At 40.7% G+C, this 15,464-nt stretch overlaps 1 non-coding gene and 1 pseudogene across 1 annotated transcript; both read right to left on the bottom strand.

Annotated features, from left to right (window-relative positions):
• Window positions 1–635: 635 nt before the first annotated feature.
• Window positions 636–2,015, bottom strand: LOC127440556 (uncharacterized; annotated as a pseudogene).
• A 10,059-nt stretch (window positions 2,016–12,074) lies between these two features.
• Window positions 12,075–12,189, bottom strand: LOC127441718 (U5 spliceosomal RNA). The gene has a single exon (XR_007897383.1). It is a non-coding gene; the product is annotated as a U5 spliceosomal RNA (small nuclear RNA).
• Between the last annotated feature and the right edge of the window lie 3,275 nt (window positions 12,190–15,464).

Here is a 15,464-nt window from a genome sequence, read left to right as displayed (position 1 = left end):
TGGACTGAGGAAGGAGTTGTAGATGGGAAATGACTCTCCAAGTTGGTCGGTTTTACTTTTCTTCAGTGTGTATATGAGAGAATCTGAAGTATGAGCTGTGATGTCTGAGAGGCTGGGATGAATGGCGGGGTTGAAGGCGGAATTAGATGGGGCGAATTCCGAGCACCTTAGGAAGCCGAAGAATGCGAGAAGGAACATAGACTCCAGTGTTTTGTCGACCGAAGGACTCAAGAAGCCTGAGCGTAACATGAGGATGCATTGGCTAAGAAGGTCGGAAGTTAATGGCAAGCGTTTAGTGATGGGGACTGGTTCGTGTTTCCCTAGACCTTTAATGAGCATTGACACGTAAGAATGAGAAATGGAGTGGCATTGGTTGCCGGTAGCAAGTTTGTAGATAAAGTTGATTCCGGATAGGTAGGTCTGAATGGAGGACGCACAGATTTTTTGAATGGAATGGGCATGAGTGACGAAGTTGCAAATGGACCAAACGTCTGTTAGGGGAAAAGGGAGTTGGTAGAAGGAGTGGTATGCCTTGAAACAATTCCAACCGGTCAGGTAAGTGGAGAGGGTAATCTGGGTGAGGCCGTCGAGGATAGCTTCTCGTGAAGCATTTGAAAGATCTTCCAACTGTGGATTTAGTTGAAGATGGAGGCTGAAAATGGTGGAACTGGCATGAGGTGGATGTCTGATTCTGGAGCCAAGGTTCTGAACTTCTGGAAGGAAACAGAGTCAGCTATGGTATTGTGGTAGCCGGGAATGTGAGCTGCTTGAATGAGAAACTGGTGTTTGGTGGATATTAGTGTTAGTCTGCAAACAAATGGCATGATGGTTGGGGAATGAGATCGGCCTTTATTTATGATTTCAACTACAGCTGAGTTATCTGAGTGAATGAGTATGGAGTGTCTGGACCATTTGTGCCCCCAAAGGATAGCTGCTACGATGACAGGATACATTTCGTAGAGTGCGGATAAGGGAACGTCTGATTGTTGGACAAAGCGGCTAAACTCGGGCGGCCATTCGGAAGCAAACCAACGGCCGCTGTAGTATCCCCCAAAGCCGGTGGAAGGCGCTGCATCTGTGTACAGCTGAATGTCTTCGGGTTGTGTGATGTAGTCATTATAAAAGAAGGATATGCCATTCCATGAAGACAGGAATTGTTGCCAGAGGTGCATTTCCATTTTACAAGCTTCATCCAGAGTGACTTTGTCATGGAGGGAGGGGATTGTTGCTGCTTTTATTAGAAGGTTGGAAAGGAAAGATTTTCCTTGGGGAATTATTCTGATGGCGTAGTTAAGGTGACCAAGGAGGGCTAACAGTTGTTGCTTTGTGCACCTGACTGCTAGAAGATAATTTGATAAGAGCAGTGATATATTAAGTATTTTTGTGGGAGGCAGAGATGCTTGGAAGGAGACGGAGTCTAAGGTGATACTTAGAAACTCAATAGAAGTGCATGGCCCTAAGGTTTTCTCTTTTGAAAGGGGAACACCTAGTTCGGAAAAGACTTTGACAAGGGTGGAAAGCCCTGAGTGAGGAGGCGTGGATGGAGGTGTGATGATGAGGAAGTCGTCAAGAAGGTGGAGGATGTAGGGAAGCTTGTAGTTATTGACGAGAATCCAGCATAAGGCCTCCAATAGGGAGTCGAAGATCTTGGGGCTGCTTCTACAGCCAAAGGTGAGGCGCACTGCGAAATAATATGCTCCTTTCAAGAATATTCCAAAGAAACGCCAGAATTCTGGGCGAATGGGCATGACTTTGAAAGCATTGGTGATGTCTGCTTAGGAGAGCCATGCTCCATGGCCTGCCTTGCGGATGAGAGTGATGGTGTGGTCGATGGTTGCATACTGCATAGAGAAGTTGGGGGCTGGAATGATGCTATTGATGCTAGGAACGTTAGTGCCATGGGGGGAAGAGAGGTCGATGATTAATCTCTTTTTTCCAGAGTACTTCCTAGTGGCAATGCCAATGGGGCTAATACGGAATGGAGAAAACGGAGGCTCTTTGAACAGGCCTATCATGAAACCTTGCTGGAATTCTTTGGCTATTAGTGTGTCAGCGGTGTCTAACTCAGAGAGGGTGGACTGGAGGTTATGGGGGGTACAAAAAATGTCAGGATTTATTTCTATACCTGGATGGAAACCGTTTTTGAACCCATTGATAAGGAAGTCCACAAACTTTCTGTCGGGGTGATCTAGTAAGGTGGTGGCTAGGGCTTTTACCTTAACTGGTGTGCCGAGATACTTAAGTAGTCAGTCTGGTAGAGCGGTTGGGTTGTGGGGGCAAGAGTTCCTTGCATGGGCACTGCCGCAGAAGGAGCAGGTGTAAAGGTGTCTGCAGTTAGAAAGAGAGCAGCCGAGATGGTTGAAGTTTTTGCAGACCATTCTGCCTCCTTGGTAGAGGATTGGTCATCCTCTTTTGTCTGTGCTTTTGGGCATGGGAACGTTAACTGTGGGGCATATGTTGAGGGTTTTTGGAATAATAGGAGGAGGTGGGGCTGCTGTAGATAATCGGTTGAGTACTGAGTTTTTGCGTGAGGAGGAGGGTTGAGAGTGAAAGGGGGTGATGACAGTGCACACTGAGGCTGGATGTGACGGGGCTCCACATAGCTCGCAGGAGAGTGAAGTACGGGCTGCAAAAATGCGGCAGTAGAGTTCAGCATCGAGGGTGCCCCAGTATGTTCCTTGGTTGAACTGCTGTAACCGACCTGCTGCTTGAGTGGCGAAAAGAATGTGGTAGTTGTTGAAGCCTGTCCCTCCGAAACGTATGGCCATGTCTAGAATGATAGATAGGTAATCGTCTAGCTCAGTCCTTCAATCTGGATAGACAGAGCAAATTATGTCGCAGTAAATCGAGAAGGCTAAAGCGAATTTGGTAGGGGTGAGGTCTTTAGAGTGGGAAATTAATGTGTGGCTGAGCTGCATTAGGCCTTGGCTGGTTTGCAGCTCTCTGGGCTGGCTGATATTTAAGAGGGATAGCTGAAGAAGTTGGGCTAGGTCGGAGTAGTTACCTGATAGGGTTTGCAGATGTAAGGATGAAGAAATGGGGGAGGGCCGATGAATTGATGAAGCTGGGCGAGGAGGTGGTGCTGCTGTAGCCAGGGTATATGGGCTACTGTTTATTGGCAGGATGTGAGGGTATTGGGAAGGGGAGGGGTTAGGATAGGTGAGGGAGGGGAAAAGGGATAGATTAGTTGGAAAGAAGAAATAGGATGAGGTTGAAAAGATCCATTGAGAGGTAGAATTCCTGGGTTTACTGCAAAGGGAACTTGATTTGGGTTGGTTGATAGAGAGGAACCAGGAATGACAGGAGCCGTGCTGCTATTAACGGCTGAAGGAAGGGTAGAGGAATGGATGGTGGGATGAAAGGATATAAGTGCGTGAGGATTTGGAGCTGTTTGTGAGCATAGGGATAAAAAGAAGGATGTAAAGATCTGGGATAGATCTGAGGTGGAAGGAGCAGATAATGCTGGAATTTGCACTTGGACTCCACTAGGTGGCGCGAATGCTGCTGGCTGAGGCCGTTGTGGAGAATGCGTGGTGACGTCATGAATGATGGTGGGAGGATCGAGTGAGAATGTCGGAAGTGTTGAGGGCTCGGAGTTTATAGTTGCTGATGTATTGTTGGATGCTATGTAAAGTTGAAATAATCTTGATTTATTGTCGGAGTGGATACCTTTATCCTTAAGAGCTCGTTGAAGGCGAGCCACGGTCCACTCCTTGATGCTGGTCTCTGGTCTGGGAGACGTGCCATGAACGTGAACGTGCTGAGGAGGACTGCGGGTGGATGGATGAGAGAGATGCTGTTGACGAGGAGCTCGATCACGTCGGCTTCCGTGCCTGTGGCGATCTTGGATGTAGTTCTCGTGAACGGAGAAGAGCGGTCCTGTGATCAAGTCGGGGTTGGAGAAATCTCTGACAGTGAGCTTGGATGAGAATGCCCGCGGGGTTGGGGAATAAGAACGGCGGAACGCAGTCGGTGTGGAATTTGGCTGTGTGAGGACTGTTGAGGTGATTTCCTGGGTGAAGGATAATTTATTCGAAATAAATCATCATCTGAGTCAGAAGTGTTGATCTGAAGTTTGGGATCCATTGTAAGTGAGTCCATCGAGAAACTGAGCTGAGGAGGTTGGTTCAGTATAAGTGCGTTGACGGGAAGTAGCTGATTGGTTGAGTCGTGGCCTGCTCCCAAACTTTAGTTAACTTGTTAACTTCATTAAAACAAATATCATACAGCAATAATTCCTGTACGGTCGTGGAGATCAAATTATTATGTGTTGTGCGCATGCCTAAACCAGTGCGTGCACGTCTGCAGTGCGCATGTGTGAGTCTGAGACTGCATGTCTGAGAGTGCATCTCAGTGCGCATGTGTAAGTCTGAGACTGCATGTCTGAGAGTGCATCTGCATTTCTGCAGCCAGACCCTTCTCATATCTTGCTTGTCTCAGATGCAGGAACCGATTACGTCAGGGTGCGGAGGGCGGTATAATGTTTCGTTAAGAGGAAATGTTTTCCCAAACAACAATGTCTGCAGCAAGGAGTACTTTTTCACTCTATAACAACAATAAAAACCATGCACAAAAATGTCAGACATCAAAAGCATTGAGGAAACGTGGACTCTTCTAGCGATATGGTTTTAAGATGAGATACAAGATAAGAGAGATTGCAAAGGGAAAAAAGAGTCCACGAGTAGATACGGCAAGAAATGATGCACTTCGATCAGATGATTTAATTGGTCCTATGTATCTGTCTCATTACCTTTGCCAACTTTGTTAGCTTTCCTTTCACACTTCTCATCTTATTTTGTGCATTGTTTTGTTCAGTAAGGCGACTACCCACTTACAGTATTTAGGGAGATCGCTGCTATATATTAAGGTAAACCGGTGGTATTCTCAATCAAGACATTGACATTTTAATAATAATTCCCAGTGTTTTAGTCAAGTCACTAGATCTCAAGTCGAGTCCTCACTGTTCAAGTCCAAGTCCAAGTCACCAATATTGTGTCCAAGTCAAGTCCAAATCAAGTCGCCAATAACTGCATACAAGTCCGAGTTATGAGTCCTTGTCTATGTCATAAAATAAGCAAAAAATCACAATTATGTTGCCATTTAAAGTTTATTGGCACACACACACACATTCAGCCTTTCAAAGTGTATTGTACAAGAAAACATACACACAATAACAATACCATCTCTGTAGGGTTTTTTTTTTCTTAATGTTTCTTGAATGTTTGATATTGCTTTTAGAAACTGTAAGCAGTTTTCTTCATTTGTTTCTTTGTACTTATTTTAATACTGTTTCTATGTCTTGAATAATTACTTAATAATTTAGCCTAATATCTTATGTCTATCTATCTATTTATCCATCCATCCATCCATCCATCTATCACAATGTTGTATATAGGCCTATACAATAATCAATGAAATAAAAAATGAGATGTCAGAAAAATAACTTTCCACTTTAAACAACAGTGCCTTCATACCATTTATTTTAAGTTGTTTTTCCCTCAGGTATCGTCCTTTGGTGTTATATTATCAAAATTCATTATAATTCAGCCGTTGGAGCAATTCACATGATTTTTCATGGATGGATGGATGTTTGTCCTTTTAACAATGGGATTACTTAACTGTTTTAGCCTACATTTGTGATAAACTTGCATCACACAAGCCAGTCTCCATCTTTATGTGAAACTGCACCTGTCATAAGCGCATAAACACACGTCAACATGATCTTATGTTCCCGTTAAAATTACACTGTAACTCATAATAATGATTTCCGATTTTGATCCACATATTTTCAAATTTTCTATGTATGTGCCACCACATAGATTCTGAAAAATCCTTTATGCATTCTAGACAAACTTGTGCAGGTAAGTTTTCTACAGAGGTGAAAGTTTTTAGAGGACTTGAGTCATAAGGTGTTCTTTGTTAATGGTTTCTGTCATTTGATTTGCTTATGTCTCTTACATTGTCAGTAGCCTAAGCATCAAATGGCAAGTTAATTCCTCAAACTCTGGTATTCTCCCTCACTATACCACGTCTACAGAGGCAGAATATTTGTATGAATAAACAGAGGGAGTTATTTTGCGTTATATTAGATTTGCGAATAGAAGTTAACGGTTGTAACGAGTCCTCTCCTCCAAGTCAGAATGCACCCAACGCTCGAGTCCAAGTCCGAGTCATTAGTGTTTAAGTCCGAGATGAGTCACGAGTCATCAATATCGCGACTCGAGTCAGACTCGAGTTCGAGTCCTGGACTCGAGTACTACAACACTGATAATTCCACTGTTACAGTTTATAGTACTTAGCAAGTTAAGTGGCATTAAAAAGTTCATATGACAAGCAGATCTCAGGTCAGTGGAAAAGCGCGGACCGTTTGCGAGAGGCCCTAGATTGCCCCAGCCGTGAACCTTCCGAGCACAGACTTGGCACACGAACCATCGACATTTCGGTGGAAAAGGGCTCTGTGTGCTGTTTATTTGGCTGAGAAACAGTTTGTGTCAATCTTTTATTATTAAGAACCGTACTGCGTTGGGTTCTTAAAAGTATATATTAAAGCTGAAGTGTGTATCTTTTTCAGTGTTAAACTACTTTCTCCTATGCCACCTTAATATGCAGAGACAACTATAAATGCACTGGTGGCCAAAAGTTTGCAATAATGTACAGATTTTACTGTTTCGGAAGGAAATTGGTACTTTAATTCACCAAAGTGGCATTCAACTGATCACAAAGTATAGTCAGGATATTACCAATGTAAAAAAAAGCACCATCACTATTTGATTTTTTTTTTAATCAAATCTAGTAGGGCTGCCTCCTAATAGTTGACCAAATGTTAGTTGGCGAGAAGAGTCTTGGTCGACTAAGTTTTGATTGGTCGTTTGGTCAGAAAAAACCCCCACAGGAAACCGACGAACACCGGTATTCCCGCTGGTTGGATGCTAGGTGGTACTATGGGGTAATTTTCGTTAAGCAGGGTTAGGGTTAAGCCTACACAATAAAGCAAGTCACCTTGATTTCAAACTTTAAACTTTATTTTATATTTATTTTAACTAAAAATTCAAATGAAACTAGAAAAACAAATTAAGTGTAATTAAAATGTGTGTTGTTCATCTTTTTGAAAGATGGCTTTACAACAGTTGTGAAGGGCAACATCTCTCTGGCTAAGAACCTACTTCATCTGTGCATTCTCTACCAGTCAGGTATTTTGTTGTCCAGGAAAATACATCATGTGTGTGAATAAATTAATTTGTTCCCTCCTTCATATATATATATATATATATATATATATATATATATATATATATATATATATATATATATCGCAATATCCAATTACATCGGCAAACCCAGGGCTGAGGGATCGGTGAATATTCTTGCTTTAGTGATTGTGCATTGAAAATTTAATTTATTTATTTAAAAACTGAAAACTTAAATCAAATACATTTCTAAATTCAAATTGCACTCCAAAGGAAATGAAAAAGCAATTAAAATACTGAAGTGATCAAAAAAATAATATATATATATATATATATATATATATACAAAACTCATAGACCATACTGTTCTTGCAAAAAAATAAAAATAAAAATTTCAAAAGACAGAAACAAAGAAAGAGTGAGAACCTTTACATACGTGTTCCACGAGACTGCATGCCTCCGTACAAACATACATGCGTAGACGGCTTTTCTGTCATCTGTTCTTAATAATATAATAAAGTGTGGTTCTTCAAGCACGTGTCTGTTTGTCTACGGGCAAATTATTTGTAATATTATTTTAATAATAATAATAATAATAGCCTAATAATAATAATAATAATAATAATAATAATTGAACATTAATGGGAAAACGAGCTAAATATCGTCTTGACATGTCAAAGGCATCAGCTATTGGTGATCACTCTGACCATCGTCGATCCCCGAGATCATCGTCTGTCGACACAACCCTAATGTGCATTTCTCTCTATAAATTAACAAAATGTTCAGACAGTCTCCTTGCTGGTTTTTCCAACACATTCAGAATCATTACCACTTTAGCCGGTGTCGCTGTAGCTCGCTTCATGCGTGCACTTGTAAAATGTATATTTTAAAGGCTCATTATTACGGTTTAGGATTTTTCTGTAATGTAGAACAGTGTTAGCAATGTTACTTATAACGTTCTTTCTCAGCCCTGGAACTCAAACCATTTTCTGATGCCCCCCAATATTATATATATATATATATATATATATATATATATATATATATATATATATATATATATATAAGTAATTCAATTAATACCATAAATGTGCGACAACTAGTTGACTAATGGTTTAAACTAATGACTACTAGTCCACTAGGAAAATCTTTGGTTGGGGGCAGCCCTAAAATCTAGACAGGCCCTATTTCCAGCAGCTATCACTCCAACACCTAATCCTTGAGTAATCATGCTAAACTGCTAATTTGGTACTAGAAAATCACTTGCCATTATATCAAACACTGCTAAAAGCTATTTGGTTCATTAAATGAAGCTTAACATTGTCTTTGTGTTTCTTTTTGAGTATATACAGTATGCAATAGATGGCATGTCTTAAGGTCAATATTAGGTCAAAAATGGCAAAAAAAGAAACAGCTTTCTCTAGAAACTCATCAGTCAATCATTGTTTTGAGGATTCAGTGCTTGAAATTGCCAAAAAACTGAACATTTCATACAAAGGTGTACACTACAGTCTTCAAAGACAAAGGACAACTGGCTCTAACAAGGACAGAAAGAGATGTGGAAGGCCAGATGTACAACTAAACAAGAGGATAAGTACATCAGAGTCGCTAGTTTGAGAAATAGACGCCTCACATGTCCTCAGCTGACAGCTTCATTGAATTCTACACGCTCAACACTAGTTTCATGTACAACAGTAAAGAGAAGACTCAGGGGTGCAGGCCTTATGGGAAGAATTGCAAAGAAAAAGCCACTTTTGAAACAGAAAAAAAAAAAGAAAAGGTTAGAGTGGGCAAAGAAACACAGACATTGGACAACAGATAATTGGAAAAGAGTGTTATGGATCTTAACCCCATTGAGCTTTTGTGGGATCAGCTAGACTGTAAGGTGAGTGAGAAGTGCCCGACAAGACAGCCACATCTATGGCAAGTGCTACAGGAAGCGTGGGGTGAAATGTCACCTGAGTATTTGGACAAACTGACAGCTAGAATGCCAAGGATCTGCAAAGCTGTCATTGCTGCACATGGAGGATTTTTGGATGAGAACTCTTTGAAGATTATTAAATTGTAATTTTTCACATTATTAATGTCCTGACTATATATTGTGATCAGTTGAATGTCACTTTGGTGAATAAAAGTACTAATTTCTTTCCATAAGATCAAAATCGGTACATTATTCCAAACTTTTGGCCGCCAGTGTGTGTGTGTGTATATATATATATATATACAGGTGCATCTCAATAAATTAGAATGTCGTGGAAAAGTTCATTTATTTCAGTAATTCAACTCAAATTGTGAAACTCATGTATTAAATAAATTCAATGCAAACAGACTGAAGTAGTTTAAGTCTTTTGTTCTTTTAATTGTGATGATTTTGGCTCACATTTAACAAAAACCCACCAATTCACTCTCTCAAAAAATTAGAATACATCATAAGACCAATAAAAAAAACATTTTTAGTGAATTGTTGGCCTTCTGGAAAGTATGTTCATTTACTGTATATGTACTCAGTACTTGGTAGGGGCTCCTTTTGCTTTAATTACTGCCTCAATTCGGTGTGGCATGGAGGTGATCAGTTTGTGGCACTGCTGAGGTGGTATGGAAGCCCAGGTTTCTTTGACAGTGGCCTTCAGCTCATCTGCATTTTTTGGTCTCTTGTTTCTCATTTTCCTCTTGACAATACCCCATAGATTCTCTATGGGGTTCAGGTCTGGTGAGTTTGCTGGCCAGTCAAGCACACCAAGACCATGGTCATTTAACCAACTTTTGGTGCTTTTGGCAGTGTGGGCAGGTGCCAAATCCTGCTGGAAAATGAAATCAGCATCTTTAAAAAGCTGGTCAGCAGAAGGAAGCATGAAGTGCTCCAAAATTTCTTGGTAAACGGGTGCAGTGACTTTGGTTTTCAAAAAACATAATGGACCAACACCAGCAGATGACATTGCACCCCAAATCATCACAGACTGTGGAAACTTAACACTGGACTTCAAGCAACTTGGGCTATGAGCTTCTCCACCCTTCCTCCAGACTCTTGGACCTTGGTTTCCAAATGAAATACAAAACTTGCTCTCATCTTAAAAGAGGACTTTGGACCACTGGGCAACAGTCCAGTTCTTCTTCTCCTTAGCCCAGGTAAGACGCCTCTGACGTTGTCTGTGGTTCAGGAGTGGCTTAACAAGAGGAATATGACAACTGTAGCCAAATTCCTTGACATGTCTGTGTGTGGTGGCTCTTGATGCCTTGACCCCAGCCTCAGTCCATTCCTTGTGAAGTTCACTCAAATTCTTGAATCGATTTTGCTTGACAATCATAAGGCTGCGGTTCTCTCGGTTGGTTGTGCATCTTTTTCTTCCACACTTTTTCCTTCCACTCAACTTTCTGTTAACATGCTTGGATACAGCACTCTGTGAACAGCCAGCTTCTTTGGCAATGAATGTTTGTGGCTTACCCTCCTTGTGAAGGGTGTCAATTATTGTCTTCTGGACAACTGTCAGATCAGCAGTCTTCCCCATGATTGTGTAGCCTAGTGAACCAAACTGAGAGACCATTTTGAAGGCTCAGGAAACATTTGCAGGTGTTTTGAGTTGATTAGCTGATTGGCATGTCACCATATTCTAATTTTTTGAGATAGTGAATTGGTGGGTTTTTGTTAAATGTGAGCCAAAATCATCACAATTAAAAGAACCAAAGACTTAAACTACTTCAGTCTGTGTGCATTGAATTTATTTAATATACGAGTTTCACAATTTGAGTTGAATTACTGAAATAAATGAACTTTTCCACGACATTCTAATTTATTGAGATGCACCTGTATATATATATATATATATATATATATATATATATATATATATATATATACACACATACCGATCAGCCACAACATTAAAACCACCTGCCTAATATGGTGTCCCCCTCGTGCTGACATCTTTGTTTCTGTATCTGATGTGGCTTGGAAATTTATGCGCTTTGTTCTTGTTTAGCTATGGAACGTTATACTGTTCTGTCTAGTTTGTAATTTTTTTATATCTTTATTGATAGTCTCACTTAATGCCAGGGGGTTAAAAGAAATTGTTAAAAGGAAAGCTTTATTTTTATATGCAAAACAGCTTAAAAATGACTTTGTTTTCTTTCAAGAATCACATTCTGTAGTTAATGACACAAAATTCTGGAGGTCTCAGTGGAACAATGATATTTGGCTTTCTCATGGTTCTAAGAGGTCTGCAGGGATAGCTACATTAAAGAATACTTTCTCTGGAAATGTGTTGGAGGCATTTTTAGACCCATTAGGTCACTTTGTTTGTCTACTTTTATGTTGCAATAACATTGTTCATTTTTGTTAATATTTATGGTTATAATTGTAAAACAAAAATGAAAAGTTGTTTAAATCTTTAGAGAACAGAGTATCGCTTTGGTTTCGTAAATATCCACAAGCACTTTTACTGGTGGGTTCAATATTGTTTTAAATTACTTGGTTGATAGATGGCCACCAAAGCAGCCCGGCTCATCAAATAGTACTTTGTAGACCTTTATGCAGAAATATAATTTGATTGATATTTGGAGGGAGATCCACCCTACCTTGTGGTAGAGAGTACTCCATTTAATGCTAGACAGACCTTAAATATGTGCTGCTTACCAAAACTTTTAAGTTGTTAAACAACTTAAAGGTTACAGGCACAGATTCATTACTCATCTCCAAACAAAAACAAAATGAGTGGTTTTCATGCTTTATCTGCAGAACAATTATCTCCTTTGGATCATTTCAAGATCAAGCAAAGGCCCAAACATAAGGTGATTCCACAGGCTATTCCGATGACCTGCTTGCAGATCCCATAAAGCATCTTGCATTGCAATCCCATGTTCATGCTTATGCTGTTTTTAACAAACTCCTGTAGCTCTGCTTGCAACAGAGCCCCCAAAAATACGGAAAACTCACAAAGATTCCCCTCCACGGAAATCTTTAGTAAAAGACGAAAGATTTATACATAATGAAGAGAAACTTGAGCTGTAAACTTGGTCCTTTGGGCCAGTAATCTACCACTACTCTGCCATAATATTCAACAAGGGTAACCTCTGGTGCAGGCTCCTCCTGGATTGCTTTTTCTCAGTGGACAATTCCAATTAGGAGCATTTAAGGTAATAAAATCCCCTCTAAAAATGAAAACAATCCCAACCTGAGGGGATCTCACTGAAGCTGAGGTTAAGTAATAATGCCCCTAATGGAAAGCATATCAAATATTAGTTGACTTCAGCACAACGTTTGATAGGCTAATTCTGGAGTAAGGGGTGAGGCAGCATAAGAAAGCTGTGCTTTGTGCAAGCATATTCAGGAACAAATAACGAATAGTGGTGTCAACACACCATTGTAGGTGATCCGATGTGACTAACCAAAACCCAGTTTTTCTCCCTACTCTAATTAACAGCCAAGGCCTTTAGCACACAAGAAAACAGTGCATGTCATTCTTTTAAATCTTTGTTGAATTGATCAAAATGCATCACATTTCTTGAACTGTCTGTGATTCATTTTTGTAAAGTGATTACAACATACAAAAATATCCTGGATATGGATAGGCTGTTTGCACAGCTTGTCACAATGATTAGGAGCATGCTGCCTCACCAGTCCTCGTTAGTATGGTGGACAGTATCTCCGCCTGTCAGCGCGGGGCCAGTCCCGTATGTGTGTAAAGGGCTTTTGTGACCTCAAGTAACCTCTTCAGCCAAGATTTGAGATTCATGGTTCAATTCTCAGCTGAAATTTTCTTTTATTTTTCTAATATTTATTATTGTCCCTATTATTCATGTCAGGCCATTATTCAATTGTATTTTAACCTTCCACAAAACTGGATACTTAGTATTTTTATTTTTGGTTTGTATTTCCACTTGTATAGATGTAGAGGAGATTTGCAACCTATGTAACTTTTTTATTAAGCATTTGAGAAATAATAATTCGTAATACATTTTGCAATAAATTGTCCAACCTTTGTGTTTACTTATTTGTTTACTTAAGTTTTCTGTTCTGTATTTTAAAAGACAACATTAGAGGAGTTGTGAAATGGTCCTGTAATGAAAAGACATATAACAGGAAAAAATTGTATCAAAAATACAAATAACAAAGTCAATATTAACCAGTTATATATATATACATGGAGTAACATTCAGAACTAAATCAAATCAAATAATACTTTATTTGTATAGTGCTTTTTACAAGCGATGTCACAAAGGGCTTAACAATACCCATAGACATCCAGATATCCAAACTTAACCCTCAAAGACAAGGGAAAAACTCAGTGGAGTGGAACAAGTCCAGTTTAACTGAGATGTCCTGATTAAACTTGGTCCTGGAAGCACAGGTTTTGGTCAGATTTCCAGAGGTCACCTCTGACACTAAAGCATCTATGGTCTTCCAGGTGTCCCACAAGAGATGCTTGTTAGGCTTAGAGTCTGATACTCTAAAACCAGCACAGCATTCCCTATTGAAACAAGAGAAAATATAATATAATATAATAATAATATATGGTATTTATGTTTATAGTAAGTATTTAAGTTTATTGTAAGTATTACATCTTAATTGTAGACTAACTTAAATCTCATCATTGAAATTGTATTATTTGTGAATGTAAATATATAGAATGATACTAGAAACTGTTTGTAATGTAGTGAGGGGTTCATACCTGTCCACCCAGTGGTGCCTGGCTTTCTCCACTCCAGCAGCAGTGTAGCGACAGGCCAGCCCCTCATACATGGGCTCCAGAGACTTCTCACTCTCCGACTGAAGCATGACCCAGGACAGGATCATCCAGTTCTCATTCATCACGGCATAGGATGACATGGTGCCAGATGAGAGAGTCACCTTCCTGGCCACTTTGCGGGTGCAGTCAGACCTGAACACCTAACCGAAAGTGCCCTGTAGAAGCCTGTCAGGTAGTGTGAAGACACAGAAACACCATACCAGCCATCTGTGTCTTCATAGCCTCCAAAAGCAGCAGGTGAGTCCCCCTCTCTCAACAGCCCAGTGATGCTCTTCTGCCCATACACCCTGCCTCAGCATCCCGGACATTCTGCACACTGAGCAGGTAAGCTAGGTGGGCCCTCTCATACTTCAGGTGCAGAGTCTCCATCACCTGGTTGGCCATGTTGTTGGGAGACTTGCCAGTGTGTCTCAGCTCATCCATCACTGTCTTACAGATGGCCTTCTTGTGGGTGAGGAAGGCTGGCAGGATGTTGACAAAGCGTCTTGGCAGTTTGTCTAGCCACTGGGGTTTGTCAGCAAACCAGTACTTTTTTACAAACCTTGCAGATGAGACGGGATGCCAGAATGTAGTACTGGCCACTGGTTCCGATGATAACACGAGGCCTCCCCACACCGGCAGACACCACCTGGGGGCTGTGGCAGCCGTAGAGACAAGGCAGGATGTAGCTGTTCCTTAATCTCTCCATTATTTCATACTCAAGTTTCCAGATGAAGAAGGGATGGAGCTGAAAGTACTTTGGGGACGGCAGCTCAGAGTATGTCTCGATGAGCTCAGGCTGAGGTGGGTAACGCCACAAGGACACCATGTTCATGAGATGCCGTACCGGTCGGGACCCTGGCCACAGACCCATGGTCTCCATCTCTGTCTTCATCCAGATTCTCTGCTGTTGAGAGCAGTTCCAGGGGCTGACATCCTGGTCATAGCTGGGTAGTGGAGGAGGAGGACACTCTGCGGGCTTTTCTGGGACAGGAGGAGAGCCTGCAAGGCATACCATACTGAAGCCAAATGTATTTATTTATTACGTTCTAAAACATGAAATCCTATTCGAAAGGTACCTTGAGAATGCAATGTTTCCTGCTGTGCTGTGGTGGGAATATGTGGCCTCACATTCCGTGGTAGAGAATCTGTTGTAGTAAGAAGTAATCAAACAGGAATTTGTAGCTTGTTAACATAAACTAAGTAGGTCATAACAACCATTAGAATAGCATTGGGCTGTGAGCAGCAGCTTTCAGTTCGAAACAAAAACATAATAATAATAATAATAATGTATTAATTTAAACAACACCTGGTTTTAAATTACTACTTATGAGGTTAGCCTACTTATTATGGGGTACTCTGGTAAATCCTATACAATGAGATCATTTACCTTCTGTAGCCACCACACGCTGCTCTGACAGAGGACGTGCAGTCAGGGATGGAGCCAAGGCAAGCAGATGAGGAGGTACTGGCACTGGCACCTTCACTGGAGCTAATGAAAATAACATGATGAAGCATTATTCTGAGAGAAATCAGTGTTTCTAAGAATAAAAGG

This window comes from Myxocyprinus asiaticus, chromosome 5 (genome assembly GCF_019703515.2).
Source record: "Myxocyprinus asiaticus isolate MX2 ecotype Aquarium Trade chromosome 5, UBuf_Myxa_2, whole genome shotgun sequence".
Classification (NCBI taxonomy): Eukaryota; Metazoa; Chordata; class Actinopteri; order Cypriniformes; family Catostomidae; genus Myxocyprinus; species Myxocyprinus asiaticus.
The sequence above is the reverse complement of the archived record's forward strand: the minus strand, read 5'-3'. Positions and strand labels throughout refer to the sequence as shown.